Source organism: Schistocerca serialis, chromosome 6 (assembly GCF_023864345.2).
Source record: "Schistocerca serialis cubense isolate TAMUIC-IGC-003099 chromosome 6, iqSchSeri2.2, whole genome shotgun sequence".
Lineage (NCBI taxonomy): Eukaryota > Metazoa > Arthropoda > Insecta > Orthoptera > Acrididae > Schistocerca > Schistocerca serialis.
Window position 1 is genome coordinate 119,446,988 of NC_064643.1, and position 12,921 is coordinate 119,459,908.

Sequence of the window (12,921 nt, forward strand, 5' to 3'; positions counted from 1 at the left end):
CTTTAATCTTCCAATTTTCAAGGTAGTTTCTAACTTGCCACGCCGGTTAGGTGCTTATTTATGTCTTATTATAAAATAAATACATTTTGTGTGTAGGCACGCAAGCCTGGTTTCTGTTTATTACACTTCGTGCCTATTCAGTTTGACGGACAGCAGTCCTGTCACTTTTCTATTCATTTCCAGAGTGGTAAGCTCCTTATTACCCAATAACTATCCTTAAAAAATCACGATGTCACTTTCCATTGACCGTGCATGTTGTTTCCACATTGGCAGCGTAAGCTTCAGTCACAGAAGATTTTCATGCATTTGGTAGTTTCTCTTCATTACACATCGTAAAATCCACACATGGAAGAAAAGCGACAACTATAAGATATAGTAATGGTATAATCTGTGATAGACACACATCTCATTAACTTAAAATCTTTGTCTTAAACTCTGGTAACATACAAGATGATTCAACTGGCCCTGGCTATCAGTTTTATACAACCCACAACACTTTCAAAAACCATACACGAGATTTTCAAATTCTCTCGCTCACTACACAAAAACTTTTAGTCCCACAGAAAAAATAAAGAGGACCTATTTGTAAAAAAAATAATGCAGTTAAATTTTGTACTTGGATATATTCTCGCTGGAGGCCACGGTTTTCAAGTTATCCAAGAAAAAAGCCTTTGGAGTTCACTTTCATACATTTTTCTTGAATATTTCGAAAACTACGACCACTAGCGAAAACGTACCCCGGTACAGAATTTAACTACACTAAATTTCCCACAATTTGATCCCATTCATTTTTTATGAATGCCTAATAGTTCGGACGTGGTGAGTGACAGAATATGAAAACCTTGCACATCTTGCACATAGTATTTGAAGGCACTGCAGGTTGCATAAAATCCAGCGGTACGGGCAGCTGAATCACCCCATATATTTGGTCACTCAAATATTAATCCACAACACAATTAATCACTTCAGTGGTATAACTATATTCCTACATATACTCCTGTTAGCTAGTCTCACACGGTTGTCTACACCTAAACAGCAGGTATTCCCTTCCGTGACGCCACTTCGTCTGACACTGCGTCAGATCGCAGTTAAGACGATACGTCACAATCGAGTTACTGCGATTATTTGCGCTCATCCCTTCTGCTTCATTCACTACCGAGCTGTTGCATGGTATGCATTTTCATTCGCTTCTGCGAACAACGCAAGCTTGCAGTTACACTTAACGTTTAATTAGACGTTTTACGTGACTTAAGTCTTCAGGTAACATTGCATTTATAGCTTGTATGACTGTGTGAGAACTATTTTTTAGCTCATTACCTCCTACGCCACAGGCCATGAAGGCCCAAAGGTACCGACCGGCCGCCATGTCACCCTAACCCACAGGCGTCATCGGATGCGTACATGGAGGGGCATGTGGTCAGCACACCGCTCTCCCGGCCGCATGTCAGTTTCCGAGACCGGACCCGCTACTCCTCAGTCAAGTAGCTCCTCAGCTTCCCTCACAAGGGCTGAGTGCACTCCGCTTGCCAACAGCGCTCGGCAGACCGGATGGTCACCCATCCAAGTGCTAACCCAGCCCGACAGGGCTTAACTTCGGTGATCTGACGTGAACCGGTGTTACCACTGCAGCAAGTCCGTTGGCTCTTAGCTCATTAGGGTAACATGTTTAATAATGTCTTGAATTATAGCGTTCATTCGTGTGATATTGTGCTTCTTCTTGGACTACGCATTTCAAATAAAACAATCTGCTATCGTCAGATCCAGTGCAATGGAACTGTATTAACAGTCCAGCCTCCCCTTTAAATGTATCCGATACCTCGTCTTTGTCAAATATTTACGAAAAATTAAAGTTGTTCCTGTCAATTATGATTCATACAAGAAGTTCTGAAGATGTTATGAACAAATGAAATGTAAATCAAGGCGATCGATTTCTGGACCGTTTTATTAAATTTATGTAGTATGTTAGGTTCAATGTTAGGTTCCTTGTTTAAATATCGTTCTTGTTGAGAAATGAGTGTATTGCATGCAGGCACCATGCATTTTGGACGCAGTTCTGTAAACTACAGCAACAAATTAACTCTTTAACCACTGCAGTATTTATTAGCCATCAAATATTAATACAGTTTAAATGACTGGATCTCTATCTAGTGGAACAATTACAATCCAGAAGGAAATAAACGAAGTAGAAGGAACAGACACTTGAAGTTCCAGGATTTCGGCGTTTGTCACAGAATGCAGTCAGTGGCACATGATACTAATGAGCACAAACTTCGAGTGGTCCACACGGCACAGGCAACAGCTGCACAGATATCAAGAGACACTTTTTCCGAGTCTATCACCTGTAGTCGAGCACTGCTGACAGAGTCCTGCGACAGTGTAGCGGCGCGAGGCGACAGATTTTGCAGAGCGGAGTGATGTACAAAGAGTCCAGTGGCAGTGGAGGTGGCAGCGAGAAGACAGTAGCTTAGAGTAGCTGCCGATGGTTTGCGGGAGAAGGCTGCCATAAATGGTTATAGTGTCTGGGTTTATACAATGTCTGTATCTTCACATTAGAATGTCCTTCTGACATGACGGAACGGATTCGCGAAATGCGAGTCCACTTTCAGAACAGTGCATGTTCCTTTAGACGTGCATGCACCTGTTATAAAGATACGGACACTGTATAAACGCAGACATTGTAACCACCCATGATGTATACATGCCTCGACAGGCCAAAATGTCGTTAAAATGTTTGTTATTAAATGGGAATTGATATGACATAGCTACTTTGGGCGCTGAAATAATTCAACAGCTGCATTTGAAAACATGTGAGCAGACTGGAACTCGAAACCAAGTGCTCTGCTTCTCTAGAACTGTTACCTTAACTGCCATTTTTGTTTCAAATGTAATTAATGTGCAACTGATTAAACTTGTGTATCGTTAAAGAGAGGGGAGGGAGGGGGGGCGAGTACAAAGTTGAGCAAAGATACAGCCCCGAAGTTTTGCGATAGATTGCAATCCGTTTTACTGAAAAGAGATGATGATCCCCATGAATTAAAAATCTTTTGTTTCTAATCTTAAATACTTACTTAGCCATTTATTTGTGTAAGTTGAAACTTAGGTCTATGGCGCAAGGCCGTGGCAGGAGTGTCGGCCTGACTGTCTATAAAGTGCCGGCTATCTGTTTGCCGTTACACTACGAGAAGGGGGAGAGTGGGTAGCCTATCCTCGCGACTGCCTATTACCGTCGGAGAAGATCGCTGGTATTTATTTTGACAGCAGCTAGAGTGGACCCTTGCCTGTCCTAGAGCGTCTGGAACGAGGAAAAATACTCCCCCCCTCCCTTAATCCGAGATCTCGAGGGGTGAAGTCTAGTGCTCCACCTCCTATGGCCACCCAGACACGCTTCCCATCCGACTCAAATTCCCAAGTGCTACTTACCACTGATGATGTGACCTCTTTGTTCGCAACATTATAGTATTCCCGCATGTGGATCAACGATTGTACGCATTCCCATTGAATTAGTCGTATGCCCGTCGAGGCATATCTATACATGTACAGTGTCTGTTCCTTCGGACATTTCCGATAGAATAGATACCACACCTGTATTTGATCAGAATATTTGTCTCTCCCTGTGCAAGAATCACTAAACGCACGAGCGTAAGGGTTGTAGAGGGGTGTAAGGCTAGTTCGCGTCCGTAGTAGTATACTACACGTGCACCCTGGATTGCGTCTAATTATAGACGTGAACTAAATGAACTAGCGCTAACTGGCAGCCAGACAACCATATTGTTCTCCTGGCTGTTTGATAGCACATCCTAATCGAAATGGCACAGACGAAACCCACCGGTCATTCTCATGGCCCGCCGACAAGAAAACTGGGACCTTGCCTCAGGATTTGACAGCTAAATATAGGAGGAATTAACACGGCTGAGAGTGATGTGCTATAAAAGACTCTAAACGATAATGACATTGACGTCGCTGCCATTCAGGAAACATATACAGAGAACGAGGAACAACTAAGAAAAAGAGGTAAAATATACGGTTACGACTTAGTTGGTGCCACATACCACCATGCTTATGGTGTGGCAACTTATGTGAGATCCAATATCGAAAATGTTCAGTTGCATTCAACATCTACCATCAACAACATACAAGATGTGGTTATTCAGAGGTTATTATCGGAGGGTACGCCATAAGTAACACATACAAACCTCCTGCAGCCTCCTGGCTACCACAAGTCCTACCAGTATTGCTGTACTGCAACACTCATCTGTCTATGCAGGCGACTAAAACAGTCATCACACACAATGGAAATACATAGAGAGCGATCACAGTGGTGAGGCACTTGCAAACTGGGCGGATGAGAACAATATGTACCTCGTATTTGACGCAAAGGATAGAGATTCCTTCTATTCGGCAGTATGGAGACGAGGGCATAACCCGCACCTATGCTTCGTGACAACAGACGAGTAAAACACAAACGCTGAAAATATCTCGTAATATTCTACCAGATTTCCCACACAACCAACATCGACCCGCTCTAATTGAGATTGGAATAACTATTCCCCTAGTTACTTCCTTTCTTCGCCCGCGGTGGAATTTCCAGAAAGCAAACCGTGAAATTTTTTCTAACAAGATGGAAAAGTGCCTGGGATGGACACCTCCTAAACTAGAGAACTACAACAGGTTTGTTGGAGAGGTCATAAACTCCGCAAAAGAGGCAATACCTAGGGGGTACCGTAAACAATATATCCCAGAATAGAACAAAGAATGTGAAAATCAATACCAGGCATTCCGCAACACCAATGACAGGAAACTGCTGACGACCTACGGCACAATCTTGACGTGGTTCGACGAGAACGATGGATGGAAACCGTTAGAGAATTAGACTTCAAAACGTCTAGCAGAAAAGCATCGTCCCTTTTAAGAAAACTAGATGACGGCAATAAGAGCATCCACAAAGAAACACCGATACATCGACACAAGATTGCGTCCCGTATAGTGTCAACCACTAAAACTCCGCGAGATAAAGCATGAGCTCACAATATTAAAATCTCTCTGCGACGACCAAACGGAATTTTCACATCAATTCCCGGCAGAAGACATAACGAATGCTCTCAAAGACATAAAAACGGGAAAAGGACCTGGATTTGATCGAGTCCATCCGGAGTTTCAAAATGGTTCAAATGGCTCTGAACACTATGGGATTTAACATCTGAGGTCATAAGTCCCCTAGAACTTAGAACTACTTAAACCTAACTAACCTAAGGACATCACACACATCCATGCCCGAGGCAGGATTCGAACCTGCGACCGCAGCAGTCGCGCCGTTCCGGACTGCAGCGCCTAGAACCGCGTGGCCACCATCCGGAGTTTCTTCTGAACTGCGGAAAATATGCGAAAAGATGGTTTAGCCGAATTCTTTACAGATATTATAACACACGGCATAGTCCCACAGCAAATGAAACTATCAAAAATCGTTGCTCTCCTAAAGCCAGGGAAGCCGAGTAACGAACCAAAGAGCTATTGCCGAGTCGCATTATTGAGCTTTCTCTATAAACTCCCGGAAAGGCTTCTCTATAACCACATTGCCTTCAAAATTCTGGAGTCAGTTCCCGTGCAGTTGTACACACAAGTTTATGTCACTAACTACATACATACAGGCTGGCTAACAAAGGAAATTAAAAACATCAGCTGTTTTCATAGATCTGTCTGCTGCCTATGACACTGTCTGGAGACATGCCCTATTGTACAATTTCATGCGAACAATCCCTTGCCTGAGAACTACCAGACTTACAAATACCATGCTTGCTGCCAGAACGTTCCAAGTAGTAACAGGAGAACAGACAAGCGTCCAAAGAACCCTGAACAACGGCCTACCGCAGAGCTCCGTGTTGGCTCCACTACTTTTCAGCTTATAAATTGCCGATATGCCATCCACATCTTCCAGGAAGTTTGGGTACGCAGACGATTGGGTCTTGGCAACACAACACAAGAACTTTGAGGTCATGAAACCAACCTTGACATCTGACTTGGAGACATTAAGTACATATTTTCGTAAATGAAAATTACAGCCATATCCTACAAAAACCGAAACTACATGCTTTCATCTCAATAATAAATTAGCAAGCAAACTACTCGACGTTCGTCTCGAGGGGAATCGACTCCGATCTAATGAGCATCCAAAGTACCTTGGAGTCACTTTGGACAGAGCGCCCACTTATAAACGACCGAAAATACTGCAGCCAAACTAAAGACGAGGAATAATATTCTCCAGAAAAGCTGTGCGGCACTACTTGGGGCTCCTCGGCTGACACGCTGCACACGTCGGCACTCGGACTGGTCTACTCGGCCGCGGAGTACTGCGCTCCGGTCTGGATGAAAAAAAAAAAAAAAAAACAACGACGAGCAGCTTAATAGCACGATGCGAATTGTCAGCGGGACCATGAGATGAACCCCTAGACATTGGATGCCAATTCTAAGCCACATACCACCTGCGGACTACGTCGGAAGAATGCTCTTCTCCGGGAATATAGGAAGATACTCGACAACGCCCAGCTCCCTATACACTGCGACATGCCTGACCTGGAAAGAAACAGATTTCGGTCTAGACATCCAACAATGATAACAGCCAAGGAACTGTAAAGTATAAACTTTGATGCAATAAAGACCTGTAGGGAACAGTGGCGAGAGGTGTGCCCTGAGCATTTTCAAGCCCCCCCCCCCCCCCCCCCTACATGACTGAGAGACCGCCCAGATATGAACTACCACGTAAAATATGGACATCCCTTAACAGAATACGGACAAATCACGGAAGATGTGCAGATACCCTTTACAAATGGGTAAAAACACCAACTCCCAACTGTGACTGCGGAGCCAACAGACAGACCATCCGCCACATCGACCAAGAGTGCGACAGAAAAACACACAGTGGCAAGTTAAGTGATTTTCTGATGCAACAGACGCCGAAAAACACTTTTTATACAATTTTGATGTTTGTATTTAATTGTATTGACCCTATATAATCTTGATGTCTCTATTTAATTGTACTACCCATTATCTGTACGTTTTATTGTGTTTTTTATGTATATCTTTGTTTAAACATTTGTAAGAAGCGTAAAATGATGTGCACTGCCATACGCTCAATAAAAAATAAATAAATAAGGGTTGTAGACTCCATGACATATAGAAGTGTGGATCGGATAGCCGAAGTGGCTAAGGTGACTACTCCTGATAAGCGGGAAATCCGGGCTCGTGTCTGTTCCGGCACAAATTTGCATGTGTCGCAGTCAGCTGATGTCAGTCTAGCGAAACAATTTCGTAAGAAGAGAACTGCCTTCGCCTTACTCCATCTGCATAGCTCCCGAGACAGTTGACTGTGTGGCCACCGCTCACGTTTGTCACGAAATCACTAAACTTAGATGCCCGTCATCTCTGCCATCGCTGCGTCTTAGTCCGTCAATGGCAAAGAGAAAAGCTCCCACTTCCCAAGAACGGCAGGTACGGCTGGAATACTAGTCCTCATCTGGCATGTGGTTCATGCAGCACGGAATCTGGATATTCTGTTACTGGTATGGCTACCGGTAACTCCTACATACTGCTGGTTCTCGCCGCAACTGGTGTTGGGTTCATCTTCTTCTGAGGGTGATTATGGATCTAGTTTAGTTTTATTCTCCCATTTCCACATCTGGTGTTGATGATGGTGCCCAGGAGGCAACGAAGATGACGCCTGGAGATGCAAGAGAGAATTGTCTCTTGATAGTAAACTGGACTCATGGTAATGGCTCATATTTGTCCACCTGTAGGAGGCCAAGTGTTGTCCTTGATGGTCTATCATGGAGCAATTTTGTTGGGCTTCTTTTGTAGAGGAGTGTAGTATGGTACATAGTGGTGAACGCTGTCCCCTAATGGGCCAGTGGGCCAGACCATGTGTGTCTTGGACGTCTGCACTTAACGATCTGCAGAGACACAAGAACGCGGACGCAACAGAACCATTGGAAACAACTGTATTCCGTTGAGGGTACTGAAATTTGAAATGGTATGGGACTGGAATTGGGGTCTATTGTTTGAAATGATGACTCTATGGGAGGCCTTCTATTGCAAATACATGGGCTAACGCTCGAGTGATAGCTTCTGCTAGCTTGTACGGCATTTGTACCACAAAGGGGAAATATGAACAAGCATCCGTTACATCACACACATACGCTGTAGAAATGGTCCCGTAAAGTCTTTGTGGAGTGGTCCCAGATACCCTCTAGTAGTGGACAGAAATGGAGCTGCTGATTTGGTGCTGGCTGGGATGTGGCCCACATCTGGCAGTGTGCAAGCACCTCTCTAACAGCTTCATTTATACAGTGACACTACAGATATGCAAGACTCTGGATATGCCCCAGTTCCCTTGACTTTAGAGTTTCAGTCATAATCACGCGATCGCCTCCCGTAATGATCCGCCTAATGTTGCTGGTGGAGTGAGAACTTACTTTGGCCACTCATTGTGTTGTCCGAAATCTGGTAACCAACTACCGCCTGTGAAATTCCGAATAGGCAGTAGAAGATGGTACTTAGTAGCCGCATTTGCTATCTGTCTGGCTGTCAGCAGAAGATCTCTTAGACTTGCCGATGAGGACGACGGTTCAATCCCACGTCCGCCTGTCCTGATTTAGGTTTTCCGTGATTTCCCTAAATCGCAAATGCCAAGATGGTTCCTTTCAAAGGACACGGCCGACTTTCTTCCCCATCGTTCCCTAATCCGATGAGACCGCTGACCTCGCTGTCTGGTCTCCTCCCCAAAAACAACCGAAGACTTGCCGATTGTTGGACGTGTATGTACCATCAAACCTATTGAGATGCATCAAACGTCTCATATGGATCCACTCTGTGTTGGCGTGGCGAACTGTGTATCAGTATGTGATGATGATGTGGCTTCTGCGGCGCTCAACTGCGCGGTCAAAAGCACCCGTACAAGGTGCCAATTTTTATACAGTCCAATTTTTTACACAGTCGAATCCAGCTAACGTCACGAATGATGATGATGATGATGCTGAGGAAAAAACAAACACCTAGTCCCCGAGCAGAGGAAATCCCCAACCCAGCCTGTACCCGTATGTGATCTTATACTGGTAATTACTGACAAACCGGGACCAACGGTGTCTGCCGGTGAGGCGCTATACGTTCTGGGAATGGCGATCTGGTGTAAAGATTGCTAGCAGTGGCTTTTGATCAGTATCCAACTCAAACACTTTCCTCAACAGATAGTCATGGAATTTTGTTATGACAGAGATGACGGATAGTCTCCTTTTCAATCTGTGTGTAATTTTGTGCTGCAGATGACAAGTGTTTTTGGTGCATACCCGGCATGAAGTTAGGTCGCACCAGTTGTGCGATACAACAATACTGCTACAACGTCATAATGGGAGGCAATAGTTGTCAGTATATGATGTCAACAAGGGGAGATATGGGTAAGACATGGAGCTTGCGTTACACATTGCTTAAAAGCAGAGAACGCTTGCTTACATTCGGAATTTCACTTTAAAGGGAAGCTGGTTTCTAGAGTTTGTCAACGGTGTGGCTATTGTAGCGTCATTTTGAATGAATTATTGATTTTACTAAGCACTGACTGAAGTTGTTTCAGCTTGCTTGGTTCATGTAGTTTCTGTATGGCTTGGGGTGTCATTCTGTTGGTACCAATCAGACTTTTCCTATAATGTATCCAAAGTACTCTACTTGCAGTTTTAGAGGCTACAATGGAGGCCTCTTTGCTCCAGCTATGTGGAAACTCTCCAGAGGTTGCTTAATCGTTTTTTTCTGTTCTGGTTACTATGATGTGATCCAAATAATTTAATGGGGAATTTCCTGCAATAATTGCCCCAGGAACCTTTGAAATATTGCTGGGGCTCTTGCTGCACCAAATGGCAGCCCATAGTATTAGTAAAACACAAATGATGTTTTGATAACCATAAAAGTTTTAAATCCTGCATCAAGGGAAGCTGGATGTACGTTTCAGAGATTTCAGTCTTCTTCTCCCTCAAGCCTTTGATCAGTTGATCCGTTGCTACTTCTTAATCCATCTATCCTTTCTTGGGTCCACCTGTGTTCCTGCTTCCTTTAGGGACATGTTGTAGCAGCTGTTTCAGAATAAGTTCATTATCTGTTCTTCCTGTAATTTCTTTCCATTATTTACTGTATCCCTTAACATTTTCATTTAAGTTGTAAATTCCCAAATTCTTCAAGATGGTCTCATTTTTATCTGTTTCTTCTAGTCACTCCCTGGACTGTTCTCAAAAATCTCAACTCGGCTGCTTGGATTCTACTATGTGTTCTACAGTTCATAGTCCAGTTTTCACTTCCATGTAGTACATGGTAAATTGCCATAACTTTACACTTTTCCCTCAGTGTCTTCTGATGCTGCCACACATCATGTACAATCTCTCACTTTTCGTTACAATATTCACTTCGCCGAGATATGATATGTCATAGGCCAAGAATTTGAAGGTTAATGAGTTCAAAGTTTGCTAATATGAATTTACATTTTAAGGTTTAGGAGCCTTGGAATACTGTGGGCTTGTTTCCATCGGTTGACATGCTTATATTGCAATGAGATGACAAAAGTCATGGGATAGTGATATACACATATACAGATGGCGGTAGTATCTCTTACGTAAGCTATAAAATGAAAGTGCATTGGGGGAGCAGTCATTTGTAGTCAGGTGAGTCATGTGAACAGATTTCCGACGTGATTATGGCCACACAAAGGGAATTAATCGACATTGAACACGGAATGGTGGTTGGAACTGGACGCATGTGACATTCAATTTCAGAAATCGTTAGGGAGTTCGATATTCAGAGATCCACAGTGTCAGGAGTGTGTCGAGAATACCAAATTATAGACAGTGGCCGACGGCCTTGAGTTATCAACTGAGAGCAGCGGCGTTTGTCAGTGCAAACAGACAAGCAATACTGCGTGGAATAACCAAAAAAAATCAGTGTGGGGCGTACGGCGAACGTATCTGCTAAGACAGTGCGGCAAAATCTGGCGTCAGTGGGCTGTGGCAGCAGACGACCAACGCGAGTGCCTTTTCTAACAGCACGACATCGCCTACAGCGCCTCTCCTGGGCTTGTAATCATATCGGTTGGACCCCAAACAACTGGAATGCCGTGGCCGGGTCAGATGAGTCCCGATCTCAGTTGGTAAGGCGTGATTGTAGTGTTCAAGTGTGACGCAGACCCCACGAAGCCATGGGCCCAAACTGCTCACATGGCACTGTGCAAGCTGATGGAGGTTCCATAATGGTGTGCGCTGGATCCTCGCTGAGAATGAATGGTTATGTTCGTGTACTTGGAGATCACCCGTAAATCCATGATTATTATTTCACGTCGATCGGTCTATTCTCAAAGACGTTTTCTCTTCATTCCCGCAACTACCGTTTATCTTAACGATTACACCTATTCAAAATACTGTCAGTATTTAAAACTATAAAAGTGAGAAAATTTCGCTAGGGTCCTGTAATACGAGGTTTGTTCGAAAAGTAAGGAACGATCGGTCGCGAAATGAAAACCATACTGAAAATTAAAACTGTTTTCTTTGCACATTTAGCTATACCTTCCAGGTACTTCTCTACATAGTCGCCGCTCCCACTTAGACATTTGTCGGAGCGTTATGCCAAATTTCCAACACCATCGTCATAGAAGGCAGCCGCCTGTGCTTTCCGATAATTCTCTACGCTGGTCTACAGTGCATAGCCTGCGCCCAGGTGTTGTCTTCGTAGCAGGCGTTTCATGTGAACAGAGAGCCAATTAGGGCTGCGTTGTGGGTGATAGAACACTTCCCATCGAAAAGGCTGCGGAAGCGTCTTTACTGCCCCTGCAGAGTGCGGCTGAGAATTGCCGGGAAGCAGGAAGTGCGTGGCAGTGGTGTTAGGTGGGCTGCATTCATTAAGGCGAAGTCTCTCAGCAGGCCCTCCTACTCGGCGGGAGACATCGTTGTTCTAGGCACCTTTACTCGCTCACAGTGCTCTCACAACTGAAAAGAGCGTCTTGATGCAATCGACGGACATACTAGAGACACTGGCCAAAACGTCTGTGAAAATCCTCGTCGGGTTTTCACAGCGGTTTCCATTTCGCGACCCATCGTTTATCACTTTCCGAATAGCCCTCGTAGTTCATGAAACGCTCTCTGTAAGTTATCTTCGTTATGCGCAATTGTAATCTGGTCGTCAGCAAACACAAAAGTTTTGGTAAAATTTCTTCCTTTGAAGCTGTCCTCTATGTTAAATTTCTTAAGTCGCTTGCAACGTCGTCTAAAAGGTGTTTGTGACATACATCACTCTTCTCTGACCTCTTTATTAATGTTTCGTCTGGCGATGGTCCTAGTTTGTAACTTTACAGTTATTTGCACGGCTATACCAAAACAACTGCCCTCAAACACACCATCTACATCGCACAACATTTCAAGCCCTTTTTGGACGTCTGTGTGGTCATGGGTACTTCCAGAGAGATGAAAGTGCAGGGAGGCAGCGTTCACCAGATTTGCAGGACCGGGTTCTCCGTGTCGGCCGTTTCCATCTCCTTGGCCGTACACAAACTGCATCTCGGCTTGTTCCCGACATGAATACCGGACACTGCTGTCGCTTACTGTCCGCCGCGTCAATTACACAGCTTGGAACACACGCCACATGGTCACGAAGCTGTCATTGTCGTCAGCGCCATCTACCGTGGCAACAAAGCGTTTCTGGACCCGTGTTCATTGGATCTTTCTTTCTCCATTTCAAGTCAGGAATTGGTCCCTGCAGTTTGTCGGTTTTATTACTGTTCACCCGATATATAGGGTGAGTCAGGAGGAAAGGTACATGCTTTAACAAAAACTTTATTTGGTTGTTGGTCGGTCGTCTGGTCGGACGACGTGTGTTTCATCACAGACCGTCCATCGAGTTTGTGTGCGC

The 12,921-nt window shown here is 44.4% G+C and overlaps 1 pseudogene; it reads right to left on the reverse strand.

The window, feature by feature from the left end:
* Window positions 1-1,524: 1,524 nt before the first annotated feature.
* Window positions 1,525-1,642, reverse strand: LOC126485774 (5S ribosomal RNA; annotated as a pseudogene).
* Window positions 1,643-12,921: the final 11,279 nt, after the last annotated feature.